This window comes from Cyprinodon variegatus, unplaced genomic scaffold (assembly GCF_000732505.1).
Source record: "Cyprinodon variegatus isolate N-32 unplaced genomic scaffold, C_variegatus-1.0 Scaffold273, whole genome shotgun sequence".
Taxonomy (NCBI): domain Eukaryota; kingdom Metazoa; phylum Chordata; class Actinopteri; order Cyprinodontiformes; family Cyprinodontidae; genus Cyprinodon; species Cyprinodon variegatus.
In genome coordinates, this window is record NW_015150726.1 from 345,125 (window position 1) to 359,940 (window position 14,816).

The 14,816-nt window shown below is 38.7% G+C and overlaps 1 protein-coding gene across 4 annotated transcripts in view; it reads left to right on the forward strand.

The window, feature by feature from the left end:
* Positions 1–14,816, forward strand: part of zdhhc8 (zinc finger, DHHC-type containing 8) — a 93,669-nt gene that overhangs the window by 1,200 nt on the left and 77,653 nt on the right. The gene's annotated exons all lie outside the window — the stretch shown is intronic.

The window sequence follows — 14,816 nt, forward strand, 5'->3', positions numbered from 1 at the left end:
ATCCATGAAAGCTCAGCGGTGTGTAAACATTCAATGTGAGGCTAGGTCAATGTGCTCGTCAACAATGCATGTAAGACAGGAAACGTTAACCGTTAACCATCATGCACCACAACATGTTTTTGAAAAATATTCAAACATAAATTCGCCAAATATAAGAGGAACATCATTGTTTGGTTTAAAGAGAGCGTTTTAGTTTGTTGCAAGGATTTTACAGTTTGAAGAAATAGAAAGTTACACCATATGCCAACCGTCACAGGGATGTCCATGACAAGGAAGGGCTATATATCCTGCATGCATCGTCTAGGTAGTTATCATTGTATTACTTCTTCAGCTCCTTGAGTTATTTACTGTCACAGGTAGAGGGAGAATAATTGTTGGGGCCGGTATGGTTTAAGGAGGGCCGGCCCTCACACGCTGAAATTAGGACCGGCCCACCGGGCAGTTGCCCGCTATCACAGATTACCAGTCCATGCCTGCCTACAGCTTAGTTTATTATCTCTGGATTCAGAAGTAGGATGTCCATCCACAGCTAGACCAACCCATGGAGTAGAGACTCAACATGAGCGTTTGAATGCTGCTCATGTGAAAAGTAGGAGAAAGTTGGTGCTGTAGTAGAGTCCTGCACAGGTTCAGGTACCTGTATAAAATGTACATCTACAGGTAGAAAAAACCCATATTATTTCACGGGTGCGGGTAAAAATAAACATAAGTCGGGTATCATAGAGTTACAGCATGAATGAAACTTATTTATATTCCTCATTATATTTCTCATATTGAAGAATATCCAGATAACAGTATTTATTTACAGGCGCTCAATGGATGTGAGCATGAGGCAATGTTCTTTCTTATTATATATGGCTGATCATGTGATCATGGGTCGTGGTCGCACTTTATTATTTACGGCCGGGTTTACAATGGGGATAATTGCTGGTAACAGGTCCGGTCTTGGTTCTGAACTCTATGGATGCGGGCGGATACAGTTCTGAAAATCAGACCCCTGCAGGACTCTGGGCCGTAGGACCTCTCATTGTTTGTGCATCATTAAACCAGAGGTGTTGTAGTTCTCTGCAGCCGCAGTAATAATTTACTCAGCAGCAACTTAAATTCAAATCTACTTTGATTGACAACTACATAATAGTTCAAATTTTCTCAACTCTGCAGGATGCATTTTTTCATACAGTGTGCATGCATTGTGCACCAAATGGCAGATATGTTGTAAAAAAAAAACTCAGGCCTCTTCCACTTATGATGGAAGGCAACTCTGGGCGGCCATTGATTATTCGAAGCATCTTTTACATTGTAAATAAGGGTTCTTCTGGTTTAAAAAAAAAGAAAAATAAGTTTATCCTAACAGGTCATTTAAAGACCCCACTTAGAGCTTTGCTCCAAACTCTTCCACCTGAGCAACCAGGAGGTCAGTGATGTGAAGGCTGCACCAAGCTGACAGCAGAGAGTCTGAATTGCAGTGAAATCCAAAACCTGGTCTATTTTATATGCGCTGTGTACCCCAGGGGGGGCGGAAAATTGTTCTCCAATGAAGGTCTACCTTAGATCTATATGCAAGAGAAATAAAGCTGCTGTTTCTGTTTCTGGGTAGCATGTTCAGGTAATGCAGGAGCAATTCTCTGCTGCTCCCAGGGTGCTTCTCTGTTACAACTCAGTTTAATGGATGAGACTGAAGGAAATGTGTTGTACTTGTGTTTGACTTCTAGGTAGGATTGTCTCTTTAAAAATCCCTGCACTCTTTGGTGTGCTGCTTGTGGCTTTGCATACACAAATGGCTTGTTTTACAGGTCTCCAGAAAGAAGGAGTGCTTTTTGGTTTAATCAGCCATAGAGTCACACTGGTAAGGAATATTTGCAAGCATTTGCCTTTCACAAACTCATTGTTATTTGGTTTGGTTCCTTTATTTTAAAGATGCACCCTAGACCAGATGGTTGAAGGTTTAGGATTAAGACTTCACTAATTTGCTCCCTTATTTCTGTGTAAAAGGCCTCATGCTTCTAGTAACAGGCAGCCAGGAGGTTCTATTAAGCCTCACAAGGTCTATTATTGCTTAGTTCTAGCAGCATCAGAAAGAGCTGCAAGGTTGAGAGTAGCAGCATGTCTTTATCTAAAATCTCTGGACCAAAATAACGCACATCGAGTGCAAAAGTTGGAGCGCTGCATGTCACATGGCAAACAGAGGGGCAGTAGAGATCATTTCTATTTTTATTATTCACCGTAGGGTTGGTGAGTTTAGTTGGAAGTGATGCTTTTGTAATTTAGGTCAATTTAATAGGCTTCCCCGCAGCATAAGGCTGCCATCACCATGCTTTACCCATAGGGCAGTGTTTTGAGTTGACACAAAAATGTCTTTGTTTTGAATTCTATTTTTCTGCATAAAAGAACAAAGAAAAGCGTCAACTTCTTGGATGTTTTATACATTTAGAAATTAGACTTTTAAAAACCTTAACACAATTATTTTTCAGTTGTATTTATTTTTTATGTATTTTTCTCAGATTAAGTTATATGAACTACATTCTTTTCAAATTGCGGTTTACAGGTCACATGTTTCTTCAAACCAATGTTCTTGATCAATGAAAATGTTGCTAATGTCCCTGCAGAATATTTAAATGGCTTCTTGGCTCCTCACCCGAGAGGAAAAACCCGCCCCCCAGAAGTGAAAAAGTGTAAAAATGTAATTTGAGATGAATTTGTAAAGCTCAGTCTGAAAAACATAAAATTGTATGAAAAATTTAAATGTAAAACTTTCAACAAAAAAAAAAATCTGAAAAAAATTGTATCTGAGAAAACAGCAAATTTATAAATACTTTTTTTTTATATATAAAAATTTCCATTTACGAAAAGGATCCTTTGTTTCCAACAATAATGGAACAAAAATCACTCCATATATAATGCTTTGTTTTGCTTTCTCTTTTTTTTAATCTTCCACAAAATAAAAAAAAATCCCTACAGGTTAATATGAATACTTTTAGGAGGCTCTGCAAGTAGATGGAAGCCCAGATTTACCGGCTGGATAATAGGTGTCAAATGGTAAACAGAGGATGAGAGCATATTAGCACAGCCTGCTCACTACAAACACTACAAGCTTTATCAGCACCTATACAGAGATCCAGTGTGTGTTTAAATTCACTCCATATCATCATTCCTGCAGTGAATGAGTCTTTTTTTCTCTAAACCTCTTAGCGATTCTTCACCAAGGCTTAATCGCTGCCTTTGGACCATATGTCACATGGATAAATTATCCAGGAAACCAAACTGCCAGCTCGGCCGGTGCTGTCAAGCCTCACGGTACACGTTTTACGGTTCACAAGGGGTGTGTGGAAACAATCAGTAGATCATCTGGACAGGCCTGGTGTTCAGTGCGTTTTTGTTTTTTATTTTTTTTTGCTGTGCAGAGGTGAGCCATGGAGGCTGCAGCAGAGCCGGGCTGCACATGAGAACAGGCCTGACAGAAATCTAATCTTCAGCTTCCACAGCTGTTTCCTTCTTTTCACTGCGGAGGCAGCAAATCAGACATCATTCAGATCCATCTCAGCCTGTTGTTTGGCGTTTGTCTCCCAATCTGGGGTTCTTGTAGAGTTTTGAAAGGTATTTCCGGCGCATTTTCTTTGTAAAAGGAGAACAGATTTGTTTGGAATAAAGTTTTTTTTTCTTTCTTTAGTCAAAGTGTTTCTTCTGACTACAGGGTAGATGTTTCTGGAGTGTATCAATAATTGGAAAATGTAATGTTTGTCATGTTTGTTCATTGATCCTAATCCTCCTCTGCCGTCTTCTTGCCATGGGGCTACAAGCCTGTAATTATTGCCGCTCTGCAGTCCGTCCCCTGAGACATTGTTTCTTTAAGACGCGTTGACTTTGTCTGCAGTTAAATGAATTGCTGCTCTCAGTGATCATGTTTTGAGTCCAGCCGGACAACCCGAGACTGCTTTGAATACTGCTCACATGATCGGAAACTACTTTGGGTTTATTTTGTTTAGATAAACATGCAACTAAAGATGCTGCCTGCTCCTTAGGCGGATTAAAGGTGTCCCATGATGAGGGAATCAATGTTTTATGCAATTTGATTTATGCTGTGGGCCAAAGCTGATGTGATGCTCAGACCCAGCAATGATAGAAATGGGTTAGATTTCTTTTCCAAAGACCTTCAGAGATCTCGTCCCAGACTTCACCTGCAAGATACTTTATGATCTTCTACCGTCTTCCTTCTTCTGAAATCTTCCTCCTCTTCTTTATCCTTACAAGACAGCTCAGGCTACTTCTTGCAGCTTTCAGGGATTTTCAAAGGGAGAGCGTTGGCGCTGCCGCACCTTGGCGTTAGGCGAGCACGTCACAAAGATTAGCATGTGAGGAAAAAAAAAAACGGTAGATAACTAGAAGCTGAAAGAAGGTCGTCCACTAAACCTTTAATGATTTAAGCTGATGAATCAGACAGAAAAATAAAAACAAAACAGGTTGGTGTATTTTAAGACCGGTGCAGAGGAGAGAAATCCCCTCAAAGCATCCAATAATGAAAGTAATACCGGTAGATCAGTTTTCAGCTTCATCCTATCCCTACAGGTCATGTTTGTGAAGTTTTCCCCAAAGGATCATTAAGTCATCAAGTACTTAAAGTCTCAGCCTCTTAACTGAGAAAGATTTATCCTCTGCTCATCCTTTACCCATGATAAAATTCAGATAATCATCACAAGGCCAAAAGATGTTAGGCAGATGGGAAACCGGAGCCCAAATATCCCTTTGGGATCATTCATAACATCCATGCTGTGCAGTTTGCAAATTTGTTCAGATACCTGATGTAGTTTATTAATACCAGCGGCAGCAGGTTGTAGCTTTGACAGATTAGATAAGGTTGTAATATCCTCTGCAGGTCCTCGTTCGTCAGCAGCAGGGAGTGAGTGGCTGCAGGTCGGCAGCAGAGCTGTGTCACTGGGGGCCGGGCCGTGATAACTGAAGACATAGGTCTTAATTCACCGAGGCAGTGAGTGTAACCAACCTTAAAGGTTTAATATTACACTCCTGATGGCTTTTAATAGTAGATCCTCAGTCTGTGCAGTGGATTATTGTCCATTTTCATTCTAATTGTGGCCTGTGGTTTACCACAAGGCACATTTCTATCCTGCAATTTTAGTCAAGTTGACGGATGTTCCTCCTTCTGCAGCTTTACTTTCTGCTGCGGCTGCGTTGTTCCAGCGCTGGGCAAAAGTTCACATACGCCCGAAATCTTTTCTTTAGTGATCATGAAAAACGATGCATTTAATAATGGTTCTGAAATCTGATCCTCAGGGTTGGCTGTCCTTCATGATACAGAGATAAAGGACAGTAAAGTCATTAAAAGTGTTTAGAATAGAATAGAATAGAATATTCCCTTTAACAGCAGTGGACATTTAACAGCAATGGATATGTGAAAAATAGCATCAAAATCAGAGATGTTCAAAAAAATAATTAAATGACAGCAGCATGTTATTTAACTAAGACAGAAACTGTCAGAAACATCAGCATGCATGTAACAACTTATTGAGGTTGTTGGGAACAGTGATGGTTATAAAGTCTTCCAGCTGCTGGGAGGAAGGATCTGTGATAACGCTCCCTGGTGCATTTAAGATGCAGCAGTCTGTCACTGAAGGAGCTCTCCAGTTCTGCAACAGTTTTAATCTGAAAATAAAAATGTCAAGGGCTTGAAAGTTGTTTAAAACAGCCATTCTTGAAAGTTTTTCATTTTTTTCTTCATCTTTAGGTTTTTAATTCCATCCAAATGGCAACCACATATATTTTACTTGTTATGCAAGCGATTCTTGTTTCCTCTACGTAGCAAACCTGTGTGTAACTGAACCTCTTCTTCTCGCAGGTAAATTGGTGAATTGTCCATTACATCGAATTAGTCATTGAGTTAGTGCATAATGCTAATTTTAAAAAAAAGTTCAGTTTTTGTCAATTGATGATCATTCGCTGAAGAGTTTAAAGTCATCGGCAAAGCCTAATTTCCCACTAAACGTATGCATGCATTATGGATATGAATGTCAACTGTGAGTATTATTTCTAAGAAGGATAAAAACACATCCCTTCTTTTTTTTTTTGTATTGTTTCTGAACCAACAGCTTCTATGCAATTCATTTTTATTTTATTGAGTTTTTGTATAATACTATAATCTCTGATCAGCAGAACACATAGTACACATTTATCATTATGAAATAATAAAACAAATATACATGCATGTGTACGCAAAAGCATAATCACTTTCTATGAAATGTCTATAATAGTTAAGGGCACTATATCCCATGGCCTGTGCACCTTTATAGATCAAATTTTCTTTTCATTCATTTATTGTTCATCAGAATAAAGCGGCTCATCATTGGTGGCATGTCTGAATAGTTCTTAAATGTGTTCTTAAATCTTTACTGAACATTTTGAATTCCTCATATAGCTGTAACTGTGCTGGGGGTTTATTGCAATCCGTTTTAAAGGAAAAAGCAGATAGGCTAAATGCTGTGTTTCTTTTATTTATGCCAAACTGACCCTGAAACATCACAAACTGAAATGTATTGAGGCTAACACAACAAACAAATAATCCAATTTTTGACGGTTTGGAATAAAATGGACTAAAAATATGTCATGTGAACATGCCAGTTGGAATATTTTATAGTATTTAGCCATTGCTGAACCTGCACACCCAGATCGGCCAGCCTCATTTATAATAACTTGATCCTGACAGGCCTTTATATGGATATAAACCACCTGAACCAACCCTCTCAGCTGGATCCACATGAATCCCATCAGAATATTCTTCTTGCATGTTTACATGACTTATGTTTACTCCAGTTGGCCATTTATCCAATTACCTAGGTGCATGTAACCATGGACAACATTTTGACTTCAGAGGTGGGGGAATGCAAGTATTTTTAAATATAACTAACTTCAGCGTGTTTGACTATCCATTTCACCCTGATTTAATGGCGCATCAGATGTTTGTAAATTAAGCTTTGGGCGGTCTAAACTCAGGGAAGTGGGCTTCAGCTTGAGCTGCGGTTTTACACATAATCCAGGTCCTCCACAATTGCCTGTGTACTGTAGCGTAACATTGTTTTTGGACAACAAAACGGGCATTTGAAAAAGTGCAGGGGGCATGTCCCCCCGTCCTCCTCCAAAATTACTTCCATGTATGTACTAGTGTTGCACCGATACCAGTATCAGGAGGGGCGCGATCCAGCAATGAAATGGTGGTATCTGTATTGGCAAGTACCAACAAATAGGGCACCGATACCATTTTGAGAGCCAAAAGTTTATTCAACTATTGTCACCCATACCAGGTAGGCAATAAAAAGTTCTACTGGATTCACTTTCTATTAGTCTTTTTCCTGCTTCACAAAGGAAGGCAGCAGCTTGACAAAGCCATGATGGCGATTATTTTACATCCAAGTAGTATGTAGTTCTTCATATATACACACATCAATTTCAAACAGATGGTATCGGTATGGTATTTGCCGATACTCTACAGCCAGGTATCAAGTATCGGTATTGGGGCCAAAAAATGGTATCGGCGCAACACTACTATGTACCCATAGCTACTGATGACACTGGTTGCAGGAAGTCAATGGTCCTTTAATTTGAGGAAATTGGTTCTGGACGGTTTTTGTGCTGGAATTAGATTTTAATTGAGGTGAAAATAGAATCCAAGGTCATTTCATTGCAAAATGGTTAAGGATACTTTTGCAACTCACTCTATGTAGAGAAAATCTATTACTCTTTTAAACGATCATCTGTAAATCAAATCAATGACTTTTGGGTTCATTTTTTTATGCTGTAGCAGCAGTGTGTGTTATTATCTCTACAGCTCTACTGCTAGTGAGACTAAAGATTAAATAGCCGTCAAAGTTCTGTTTGAGGCTATATTGTTAGCCACATGCTGTGTTTTCATCCCTCAGTAATTCGCTTTACAGCCACAGGAGGCTTTTATATTGGTCAGTAACCAACTGCAAACATGTTGTTAGTTTGCTATGAGGATTAAGTGGTGATTGTTTCAAATACGAGTTAAAAGAGGCGTTATCCTCACGGACTCATGCAGTCCATTGCAGTCAGCTGCTGAATGACCCAGCTAGAAGTCATTCTAATGGCTGGTTCTGATTTGATTGATTACATGAATGCAGTTTGTTAGAATATATCTCCCTACCGGCTAATTAATAAACATTCATGGTGTTTCACTTTATATTTTAATCCAGGGAAACCTTTAAAAGTGTATTTGTTGGCTGGGTGATGCAACGTACCAGCTGGTTTGCTGCTCTAAAACAAAAGATCATTTGTATATGGAGAGCAATTACATCATGATCAATGCTTTATTTTGAAATATTTCTGTAAATAAAGTGATATTTTTAAAACCATGGTTGAATTATTGGTCTCTCCTCCTTACCCAAACCTGCTCTGAAACAGGAGTATTAACAGATCAGTGTGCAGCTAGTATAGTATCTATCACTCCTTTCAAAATAATAGTTCTGAATTCCTCACAACATAAGTAAGAAGCAGCTAAAAAGAGAGTTTTATCATATGAATATCAAAAGAAAAAACACAAACAAATTTAATGTAAGGAACATTGAAAATAATAAATTACAGTTTTAGTAGATAATACAATATTGTTCGCAGTTTGTAGCACTGTTACTTTGCAGCAGCAGTGAGGTTCGATCTCCAGCTTTCTGCATGGAGTTTGCCTGTTCTCCCCATGCATGCAGGGGTTCTCTCCTGGTACTCCAGCTTCCTCCCACAGTTTAAAGCATTACTGTTGGGTTAATCAACATGTCTAAATTCCGCTTTGGTGAATGTGTGCATGTCCAGGTTTCACCCATGGCCTCCTGGATACATGGATTTGAATACTTTAGGCTTTCCCAAACTCGGTCCTCAAGGCCCCCTCTCCTGCAGGTTTTAGAGGTTTCCTTGCTCCAGCACAGCTGATTTTAATTGAAAGCTGATTAACAGACCTTTGGTCTACTGCAATCATTATAACCAGCTGTGCTGAAGCAGAGAAACCTCTAAAACCTGCAGGACAGGGGGCCTTGAGGACCGAGTTTGGGGATGCCTGCTTTACATAAAAACTCCCTTCCTGTTGGAGGAAGGCGAGGATTCGTAACCCTCGTGATTAGCAAACCTAAGATCAAGTTCTGGTCTTTAAAGATGATTTTCAAAACCTGTTTCATAAAAATAAGATTGAATGTTGATGAATATAACTGAAAAGGATTATTTTCTATCACCCAAATGGTTGGATTTTATTTTCAGGGCTTTAGGATGGCATGTGTTGTAAATTGGCTCTTTGTAATTGAACAGAATGGAAATAAATTAAGTTGGATTCAGCATCTAAATTAATTACCCAGAAGTCCTTTCCTCCATGATCTGCTATAGGTCACCCGGGTCTGGCAGGCTAAGGCAGGAGTCCCCAAACAGATATACCAATACAGCAGAATTTTGACCCCTTAAAAACACATAAACAGTAAATATACTCATTTTAACCAAATCTGTTTCAAAGATAATTAATTCATCATTATAAACACATTTAATTGCATATTGGAGCATTTAATTATTTAATTGTGATGGTATGTTTCATGATTCAACATGTTACATCAAGTTCTGCGGTACTTTTATTTATTTCATGGTAAATTCTCATATATGTATGTAATAAATGTTTTATACAATCATGCTGTGCGTGTATCTTAGGGATCACATCATGATTGTAAAAACATTTCCTGACCCCCTTCTAGGTGTCTCGCGACCCCCTGGGGGGGTCCCGACCCCTACCATGGGAACCCCTGGGTTAAGGCATGTCCAGTTGTTGTGTTGCCTCAACGTAAAGTTAGAATCTGTCCTGGTTGACGGTTCCAATGCCGTCCCACAGCATTCTTTTAAATATTTGGTGTGTGTGGGTGGGGATGTGTGTGTTGACCAGGAAAAAATCAAACCTTTGAGCCCCACCACGCTTATATGTGTGTCTGAGGAGAACATCCAGGCATTGAAAATCGTGTGACTGTCAGTATTAATGATGAAAACAGACCCAGAGTAGAAAAGGGCAGCTCATTTAATCTCATTCCTCCTCAGTCTACCTGTCAACGCTTCACAACGAGCTTAAGATAACGCTGATTGATCCTGCGCAGGCCCTCTGTCGGCTCCCTGCGCTAAACACACGTGTTGCGTAATTCTTTGGATGCTATAAGGCTGTTTGCTTGTAATCCTGATTTGTTCCAAAGAAAATTGGTTTTAATCATCAGCAAGCATGGCTCATGATGTGTAACATTTTCCTCAAGTGAGCTTCACAGGAATTTTTCAAACGTTAACAGGGTGAGATCTTTTTTTTGGTGCTTGTCGTGATGCAGGGAAAGGGAAATAAATCAAAAGCATCTTAATCTAAAGCTGCGGATGATTAAGAATCTAATTTATGTGCTTAGCTGGATTTTTCCAGCTTATTCAAGGGAGAACCAAACTTTTCAAACGGCTTCGTCTTTCTTCCGAGCTGTAAATTGTGTTTTTTGGAGAAATTCAACCGACTGTGAAAGCATGGCGGACATGTGCTGGCTTTGTACAGGTGATCAAAGAGCGTTTACAGTGATCCTCTTTGTCACCGCAGGTTCTGGCTGTCCCTTTGTTTAAAGTCCATTCAAACCTTTCCAGAGGTTTTTTTTTCTTCCCCAAAGTGGTTAATATCCGTGTCTCCAGTGCTTGCCAAAAAAAGAAATAGTGCCTTGTGATGCCATAGTTGAGCTAAATAGATCCATGTGGGTCGAGTGCACAGCAGTGTGTGGGCGAAAAGTGCGGGAAAGTGCAGCAAAGTGCTCTCAGAGTTTTGCTGCGCTCCGCCACCCTCCCTCTGGCCAGGCGAGCCCTGGCTGTCTATGAAGTCTCCTCCTGGGGAACATGTGGGATTAATTTAGACCTCCAGCTTCTCCCTCCTTGGGTGTCTCCACCCTGTTTCACATGCTGTTCTGCCAGAGGGAGACTGCGACTGGCAATGTGCAGAAACCGAGCTATGAGTCTGAACACACTCAGCCAGAGTGGCTTTCCAAGGAATCAAGCAGGCTGAAGGGATGCAGGCTTTGCTTGTTTACAAAGGGGATAGTTGTGTCCATCTGTGAAACGTAGGATTTTCCTTGTTTCTGTTCCATTTTGACAAAGGTTTGGAGAGATGCCACACTAAACAGAGATGGTCCATCTGTGGCGTAGTGTTCAGTGCATGCATCTGTTTTAAAGACACATTTTTAAAGGTATATATTTGATTTCAGCATAATGAATTTATGTCAAATTCATTTTAAAAGTCAGATAATAAATGGCCAAGACGGGGCAAAGTGGCTCTAGATCTATAAAAAATATAACTTATAGAAAAAAAAAAAGAAAAAAAAAATCTGTCATTAAATATCTGACGTGTGTCAGTAATGGACATTGGTTTAGTTTGTCTATATGGTTGTTCCCTTTTCTGTTGGTGCAAACTGCTCTTAAATGAGGCTGCTCAACTGTTTCTATGCTTACAAAAAAAAATAAGATAACACAGGAGATGTATTTCATCTTATTGTTAGAAGATTCACATCTCATTTCAGGCTAGGTAGAGATGTATTTTCCAGCTGCAGATGGGAGGGATTGCTGCAAGGCGACTCCAACAACTGTCAGTGCTTTGGTTTGGGGAGGGAGCCACAAAAGCACCTGCAGCACTTTAAGGAGACTAGGAGGACTAAGAAGGATGCATGCCATGTTAATTCTTCATAAGCTTCCAGTAAAACCAGAGAATTAAGAAAGGAAGCAAAAAGTGTGACCAGTCTCCAGTTATTGTGTATTTAAATGAGTGGCCATAGGGGTCTTAAATAAACATGATATCGCAGGATGAGTGGTTCACAACATTTTTTCCTAGTTTTCTACAAGAAATTTGATATTACCAACTCCTTTCTTGGAGAAATTCGCCTTACAGCTATTGTTGTCCCCTTTTGCATTTAGTCTTTTTCAATTGCTGAATTCAGACAATATATTTTCCAGTTTGTGTTGCAGACCTAAATCCACGGCTCTGTCTTATAACTCTTTTGAAGGTTATTTTTACACTCTGACACACACACACACACACACACACACCACCACACGCAATCATGACAGCTGTTAAGTTAAAACAAAACGGTGCCTTGCATTCTCCTCCTTTGCTTTGGATCTATTTTAAGACATTAAAAACTCTATTTTGGATGAGTTATTTTCCAAGGTGAATCTGTCGAAAATAGAAGTGAAATGAGAAATTTCTATATATAAGAGCAAATAATAATAATAAAAAAAATTGGCATGCAAATATATATTAGATACCAGAAAAGCATTCGATAATCATGCCATTTTTAATATTATCAGGATTAAAAATACCCCAATGGGGAGGTTAAAATAAATGTATTTTGAAGTTTTCTGTTATTTTTCCCATTTGCTGTTTGCTTCAAGATGGGAAAAATCGTATCTTTAAATTTGTTCTTGAGATAAAATGATGCAAACTCTTAACCAATCCATTTAAGCTCCAAGTGGGAAATCCCTGGAGGATTGAAATCTTCTGTGGGTCATTCTATTCACTGTATCTCTAAACCACTGTACACCTACTAGCAGCACAGAACAGCCAGTTGTTATAACCTTTGCATGCCATAACTTGTTAATGACTTGATTCCAGCTGATGTAAAACATAGAATGTAAGATTTATATATTATCACTGATTTACTTGCAGATTAGAAAGTAAAATCTGTGTAGTTTAGCCTGTTTTCACCTTTAGCCGAATAGTGCATATAGCTATTTTATGAGCTGATATACCTCTGCTATATTCATGAAACATTTTTGTGCATAAAGTGACGTCCCATCAATTTAAGCTTTGAACCCATCAGTCTTACATAGCACGTTCCCTCTATAGCTCACCATTTAGAGATGACCTTACCCTTCAGCCTCTGTTAAATACTATTTTAGCACATCTCTCCAAGCAGCTCCAGAACAAACATATGTTCAACATGAATCCATTTGATCTAAAATAGACACCTGCTTGACATCCCACAATTAGTTTAGGATCAAAACGTATTGAGGAATGATGAAGACAGGTGCTAAAAATACCAGGAGTCAAATTCATAGCTTGGTAATTATGGTACAACTGCTGCTTATTGTTAAACAGCTGCTTTTAATGACACTCGGAAGGGGATTTTTCTTTTTTTTCTTTTTTTTACATAGATATGTACAGCAATTCCCACTTTACCACTGGGACCTTTAATCTAATTGGAATGGATTTTAACAACTATAAGCCTTTACATTTAATGTGCTTAATCAAAAAAACATCCTTCAAACATACTTTAAGTGCTAATAAGTTCAGTGATGTACTATTATGCTGTGTCGGTCAATGTGTTTATATTTGGAAAGCCAATTTTTTGCTGCGGTGGAAGAAAATGTATTGATAAATCCTCAATAATACCCGATGAACCTCTGTCATCGTCTGTTGCTTTAAGCGTTTGAAGAATAGCTTTATTTTTAATAATACAACTGGATATGTTGTTTAATCAGATTATTTTGGAACACAAAGGAAAAATCTCCATGATTTAAATCTGTTCGGTTTGGTTTTAAGAGCTCCCAGAACAATCCAGCCCAATCTGTAGCTTGCTATCCAAGATTTGCTTTATGTGTAGCTTTATCATTTATTTACACAGTTTGATGATATCTTCTTCTGTAAATTAGTTGTTTAACACATCTTTAACATAAAGCAGGCCTCTGGATCTTGATAAAGTTCTTGCTCTGTCTTTAAAAACTTGAGGTACAAAGTTTGAATTTGGATCTTTGCAAAAAAAAAACCCATCTTGGTAGAAATTGGTCATGATAACCGGACCGTCTGGAACATTTCAGCACACCATGGAATGTAGTTGCTTCTTGAAATGGCTGCTAGTTATCATGTCTAATCCCTCCTGGATTGAAGATGCTTTATTTTTATTTCAGGGTGTCTAATATCCACGATATCCAACTCCTACAGATGCAAAAAGTTTGCAAGAGCAAAAGAGAATCAAATTTAGCTTCCTTTCCAAGGTCAATCAAGTCAATTTTATTTATATAAGTCATATTATGACATACATCGACCACATGGGCTAGATTATTGGTTAGCTCATGCTGCTAATTACACATAGCATTGAAGTACATTTTAAAAGATTTTAGCATTTTATAAGCTAGGCGTATGAATGCTCCAAACACAACTTCGTTGTTCTTATATGACAATGACAGTTAAGATTTTTTAATCTCTTGAATCTAAACTTAAAACTTTGTAACAAGGTTATTTTGAAAGGTAGATTAGTTGCCCCATACACTACACTAGTCGGCTTGAAATATAGCTATATTTATAGCTATATTTTAAATTTAAATCATTTAACACATACAGCAAATTGTGTTTATTGGCTGAATATTGGAACTAGCATCTACCAGCAGTTTCCTCCCAATTAAACCCAAAACCCCATTTAACTTCTACATTAAACATCTTAATAATTAGCCTGTTTTGAACTTTGTCAAGCAGCCTTATTCTAGTCTGGCCGACCAATGACTTATGCAGGATTGAAGTCAGTCTGGTAAGGCTGTAATCGCTCTACCTGGGTTTGCAGTTTTGAACCATGAGCGTGGAGAAAGTTTGAACTTTAAGCCCCGCCCACTTTCCTCCTGCTCTGTTTGAAGGTGATGACTTGCGCATCTCTTAATAAAAGTAATAAAAAGATCTCTGTCTAAAGGACTTCAGCTGGTTTGCTGCAAATATCCATCCATCCATCCATCCATCCATCCATCCATCCATCCATCCATCCATCCATCCATCCATCCATCCATCC